Source organism: Xenopus laevis, chromosome 1L (assembly GCF_017654675.1).
Source record: "Xenopus laevis strain J_2021 chromosome 1L, Xenopus_laevis_v10.1, whole genome shotgun sequence".
In the NCBI taxonomy this organism is placed as follows: domain Eukaryota; kingdom Metazoa; phylum Chordata; class Amphibia; order Anura; family Pipidae; genus Xenopus; species Xenopus laevis.
This window is the reverse complement of record NC_054371.1, coordinates 200,112,879-200,119,654: the sequence shown is the minus strand read 5'-3', so window position 1 is coordinate 200,119,654 and position 6,776 is coordinate 200,112,879.

The window sequence follows — 6,776 nt, the reverse complement described above, 5'->3', positions numbered from 1 at the left end:
ATGTAGTGCAGATATCTGCTGCATTTGTAGTTGAAGGGTTCAAAGTTCAATAAACATGAGGGATTGTGCCCATTTTTTTTACTCTGCACCATAACATTTACCTAGAAACTGACTCTATCTCTGATAATCTATCTCTTATCAAATAATGTTTCCATATTTTCATACTGTTGTCTTAAGATGGCCATAGACGCAAAGATCCAATCGTACGAATTCTCGATTCATAAGATTTTTGGACCATGTGTGTAGAGTACCAGCATTTTTTATCCCATGGAGATCGGTCGTTTGGTCGATCGGACAGGTTAAAAGGTTTCTGTCGGCTGCTGATAATATCTCTGCGTGTATTGCCAATCGTACGATTTTCAGTGGGAGACTGTCACCAGGTTTGTCGGACAGAAACTTTCATGCGATTGCTGTCAGGGGCAGAACATCCGCTGATCTGTTCTTTTCTACTTTATTTAAAGTTTAGTGGCAGGTCAGGAGACAGGGAAGTCCGGTCGTTCGAGGATTCGAATGATTGGATCTTTGCGTCTATGGCCATCTTTAGTTATTTGTACAATCTGTCCTGTGGTTGTAATGTCTCTCACCCTGCATCATACTCAATACTACATCCAATTAGCATTAAGCTTAAAGGGGTTGTTCCCCTTTAGGGTGGTGATTCTGGGGAGATCAGTCGGCCAGCGGCAAATCTCCTCTTCTTCGGGCAACTAATCTTTCCGAAAAGCCTTCCCACCGGGAAGTTGCCTCACGAGGAAACTTCGGGCGACTTTGGAAAATGATTTACATTCTAGCCGGCGGGAAGGCTTTTCGGGGAGATTAGTCGCCCGAAGTAGAGGAGATTTGTCGTTGGAGGACTAATCTCCCCAGAATCATTGTGTGTGTCACCACCCTTAAATTAACTGTTAATATGATATGGAGTGTGATATTCTGAGACAATTTGAACTGGTTTTCTTTTTTTATTATTTGTGGTTTTTCAGTTATTTAGATTTTAATTCAGCAGCTCTCCCTTTTGCAGTTGCTGTAATTTGGTTGCAACCATGCAGTGATTTGATTAAGATACTGGAATATGAATAGGAGAAACCTGAATAGAAAGATAAGAAATAAAAAGCAGCAATAACAATAAATGTGTAGCCTTACAGAGATGGGGTCAGTGAGTCAGAAGAAAAAGGTAAATAACTCTAAAACAATTAAATATAAATAATGAAGACCGACTGCAAAGTTGCTAGGAGCTGGATATTCTATACCATATTAAAAGTTACCTCAAAGGTGAACTACCCCTTTAATAAACTTGATCAAACACTTTTTAAAGCAAATCCTGTTAATCGGATTCCAGGGGAATAGCAGTACAGAAAACATGGCCTTCATTGTGTGCTTTTTATCTTTCTTCCTTATTTTTGATTGTGACCTTGAGCAGAGCCAGAACTATCGTGCTGTAATCAAAGCCCTGCATGCTTCATTTCCTAGCTTAGCATGTGAACTAGCTCAGTGCTTAAAAAACCCACAAATGCTCTTCCCTTGAAAGGGTTCACTCACTTTTTAAAATAAATATTCTATCATAATTGCCTTGGTTGGTGCCCTACTGAGAAAATACATTTTAAACATTATGAGAATATATAATGGTAGACCCCCCCCCCAAGAATTGCACTTTTCTACTTATTTACAAAAGAAAAAATGGAGACGTGTATAATGTAATGTTCGACTTGATCGCTTAAATGTGTCTGCAAACTTTGATTTATGATCTTAGTGAAGCAGAATTGTGATATCGGGGGACTGTTATAATTATAGGTCTTATGTAAAGAAAGAAACGGTGTAGTGACAATTCCACATGTTGCAGTTGAATTAAAAAGACCCTCAATATTTAGAAGGAAAAAATAAATCCTCTATTATTGTGTTGTGTTTAATTGCTTTTAGTACATGTAAGCATGATTTTATAGCAAGTTTCCTTCATTAGACTTGCAGCTGCCTGCTAGTAATTGTGCAGGTGGCAAAGTATACTCAATCTCCATATCCGCCATTATCCTTAGGGCTCTTACACACATCCGTTTCTGCCTGCGCTCCCCTGTGTTGCGTTTTCTTCCATTCAGCCGCAGGGGAGCGCAGAAGTAGACAAACGCAATTATTCTGAAGGGGGCTGTACTCACACAGACGCATGTAAGCGGCAAACGCAGGTGGGATGCAGCATGCTGCATTTCCCCTGCGTTCGGCGCTAGGGATGTAGCGAACCGCCGAGTATGTGTTCGCGAACGCCGTTCGCGAACACCGGCAAAAAATGCGAACAGTTCGCGAACAGTTCGCGAACAGTTCGCGAACTTCGAACATCCGAAAATCGTTCGATTCGAACGATCGAAGGATTTGTAATTGTTCGATCGAACGATTTTCGTTCGAATCGAACGAAAATCGTTCGATTTTAGCGACCGAATGGTCGAATGGTCGAACGATTTTGACGCGAACGCCTATTGGCGAACGTCGCGCGACGTTCGCGAACTTGCGGCGGACGCGAACAGCCGATGTAAGCACGAACAAGTTCGCCGCAGAACAGTTCGCTACATCCCTATTCGGCGCATACATGCGATTTTGTTACAGGTATGGGATCAGTTATCCGGAAACCCGTTATCCAGAAAGCTCCAAATTACAGAAAGGTTATATCTCATGGACTCCATTTTATCCAAGATGATCCAACTTTTCTCTTTTCTGTAATAATAAAACAGTACCTTGTACTTGATCCAAACTAAGATATTATTAATCCTTATCGGTGGCAAAGCCTATTGGGTTTATTTAAAGTTTAAATGAATCTCTAGTAGACTTATGGTATGAAGATCCAAATTACAGAAAGACCCGTTATCCAGGAAAACCCCCAGGTCCCAAGTATTCTGGATAACAGGTCCCATACCTGTATAGAGAAATGGATCCAGGCACAAACATGGCACTCTTATATTGTTTATATCCACAGCTATTAGGATAACTAGCTGAACTGAGTTCAGTGAATACATTACAAGTATATAAATAAATGTCTCCAACAATACATGATAAATAAAACACATATAAATACATGTCACTGGCTTTTGTGTCATTTTCCCCTTTCTCAAAGACTATTTACCCGCAAGATTCTTATTATCATAATGTGTGTTTTATCTGAATCCTCCTACACCGGCCACTCATTCTCCAGTAAGGTGGATGCTGAAGGAGGTTCTTTCCTTAGGGAAATTCCATCAGCCTGAGAATAACCAGACACAGATCTGTCTGTTCGATATGAATTATTGCAGTATAAGAACACATTTATGCGAAACTCATGCTTGCCATGGCAAAACAATAGGTAACATATTGACAGACATTGATTAGCCTTTCTCATAGTTCATCTTCTGCAGATAAGTCCGCAGGTTTTCTAAACACAGAATGTTTGTTGCACGATTAATATCCAACACAGAAAAATATTTGTTCTGTAGATTCCTTGACACTTGGGTGAGATAGAATGTGGCCAGGGTCTGTGAGAAAGGTTAATCATTCTTTGCTATCCTGTATTAGTATTTGCAGTGGATGAATGCCAATGTCTGGTAAAACTTTACACTTTACTGTCCTGATTGTACAGGGGTTGTTAGGGTCCAACTTTAAATTAACTTTTAGTATGATGATATTCTGAGACAATTTGTAATTCATCTTAGTTTTTTTTTAGTTATTTAGCTTTTTATTCAACAGCTCTCCTGTTTGCAATTTCAACAATCTGGTTGCTAGGATCCAGATTACCCTAGCAAACCATGCACTGATTTAAATAAGAGATTGGAATATGGATAGGAGAGCTCCTGAATAGTGATATGTGTAGTAAAAAGCAGTAATAGTTTTACAGAGTATTTGTTTTTTAGTGACCGAAAGCTGGAAAGATTTAGAAGAAGGCGGCAAATAATTTAAAAAAACTATATCAAAAAAATTAATAAAGGTCAGTTGAAAAGTTGCGTAGAATTAGTCATTCTAAAAGTTAACTTAAAGGTGAACCACCCCTTTCAGCTGGTCATACAGTCCCAGGTTTGCTTGGATAGATTAATTTCAACCATACTGTTCGACCATCTTTGGTTCTGATGGATGGAAGATAATCTGCCCCGACTGAAAATTTCCATCTCTTTAACAAAATGAGGAGTACCGCCTCCTCTTTACTTCCTGCTGTTCATTCAGGTGGTTGGCACAAATGAACGGAATAATACAAAAGTTCCCATAGATATATATAGATATGCCCCTTCTGTTATAAGTCAACACATTTACACAGTACTCTGCAGAGGCTGGTCATCATTCCCATAGTTCCCATCACTATTGAAGCACATAGTCTATGGGAAAACAGGATATCCCTAATACCCTGTATTAGTAGGGGATTTGGAACCTACCTGCCAGAAATTTAGAGTAGCCCAACTAGGTATGTCAGATTCTATCTGGGAATGTCCAGAGCCCATGTGAGAAGCTCCAGTAGAGATATCGGCTGTTACTTTAAGCTTCCAGGAATTCCAGGCACAAAGCTTATGGGTACTGTATTTAAAGGAGAAATAAGCAGACCATAAATCTTGTACATGAGTGTCACAGTCACTTTCCAAGATGGTGACCCCCTTTGACAAGTTTAAAGTCCTGGATCATTGCTGCTATTGACAAGCTGACACTTTAGTCTGTTGCAAAAAGTTATGTATATAAAATATGGCAGTTTTACCCACATTCATTTATAGGGGTGGTCCACCTTTAAGTTAACTTTTAGTATGTTAGTATGTTAAGCAACCTTTCAATTTGTCTTCATTATTTATTTATTTTTAATTATTTACCTTTTTCTGACTCTTTACGGCTTTCAAATGGGGGGGGGGTTCACTGACCCCATCTAAAAACAAATTCTCTGTAAGGCTATAATTTATTGCTACTTTTTATTACTCATTTTTTTATTCAGGCCTCTCCTATTCATATTCCAGTCTCTTATTCAAATCATTGCATGGTTGCTAGGGTAATTTGGACCCTAGCAACCACATTGCTGAAATTGCAAACCGGAGAGCTGCTGAAAAAAAGCCAAATAAAAAAATTAAAACGAATGGCAAATTGTGTTAGAATATCACTCTCTACATCATACTAAACATTGATTTAATTTTTTCTTACTATTCCTTTTGTGGGTAAAACTCATATCCAATCAGTTTAAATAAAAAATTACATTTAACTGAGAATAACCTTTATACGTTGCAAACATACATACAGTAATCTATATCTGAGTGATCATAGGAGAGCTGTAAATATTTTTAGTATATTTTTAGTAGAGTATTAAACTTAAAGTGAAAAAAAAAACAAAAGATATGTGCGCCAGTGGCTCTTGACTGTGAAATAAAGGTTTATTGAACAGCAATCAACTTCCTTGGCACACTAAAATAAGGAAACAGAGCCCAACAGAAATATATATATATATATATATATATATATATATATATATATATATATATATATTTATATATATATATATCTATATCTATATCTATCTATCTATCTATCTATCTATATATATATATATATATATATATATATATATATATATATTTATATATGGGACCTGTTATCCAGAATGCTCATGACCTGGGGTTTTCCAGATAACAGATGTTTCCATAATTTGTATCTACATACCTTAAGTCTACAAGAAAATCATGTAAACATTAAGGGGCAGATGTATTAAGGGTCGAATATCGACGGTTAATTAACCCTCGATATTCGACTAGGAACTAAAATCCTTCGACTTCGAATATCGAAGTCGAAGGATTTAGCGCAAATGCTGCGATCGAACGATCGAAGGATTATTCCTTCGATCGAACGATTAAATCCTTCGAATCGAACGATTCGAAGGATTTTAATCCAACGATCGAAGGAATATCCTTCGATCAAAAAAACTTAGGCAAGCCTATGGGGACCTTCCCCATAGGCTAACATTGACTTCGGTAGCTTTTAGCTGCCGAAGTAGGGGGTCGAAGTTTTTTTTAAAGAGGCAGTACTTCGACTATCGAATGGTCGAATAGTCGAACGATTTTTAGTTCGAATCCTTCGATTCGTAGTCGTAGTCGAAGGTCGAAGTAGCCCATTCGATGGTCGAAGTAGCCCAAAAAACACTTCGAAATTCGAAGTTTTTTTACTTCGAATCCTTCACTCGAGCTTCATGAATCGGCCCCTAAATAAACCAAATAAACTGGTTTTGCTTCAATAAGGATTAATTATATCTTCGTTGGGATCAAGTACAAGGTACTGTTTTATCACTGCAGATAAAAAGGAAACCGTTTTTAAAAATTGGATTAACTGGAGTCTATGGGAGATGCCTTTTACGTAATTCAGAGCTTTCTGGACAGAGCTGTTCCTGCCATGAGGCAACCTCGCCTCAGGCGGTAGTGAACGGCCAGTTACAAGGGGCAGCAAAAAGCTGCCTCCTGTAATTTTAAGAGCCGAATTTCCGTTTTTTAAACAGGAAATTCGGCTCTGCTAGTGCAAAAAGTGCAGTACGCGCTTGTTGCACTAGCGATGCCGCCCCTTTTGACCCACTCCGACGCTAAACTTTTAAGCACCGAGCGGGAGAGGGGGGCGGCATCGGCGTTGCTGCCTCAAGCGGCAGCAGCCCACAGATGGCCCCTGTTTCTGGATAACAGGTTTCTGGATAACGGATCCCGACCTGTCTTTAACTTCAGCAAGAGCATTTCAATATTTGGTCCAGGTCTGTAAATTCTTCTTCATCATCATCATCATCATTTATATACTGACAGCTAGTTACACAGCAATTTACAGTAATAATATAG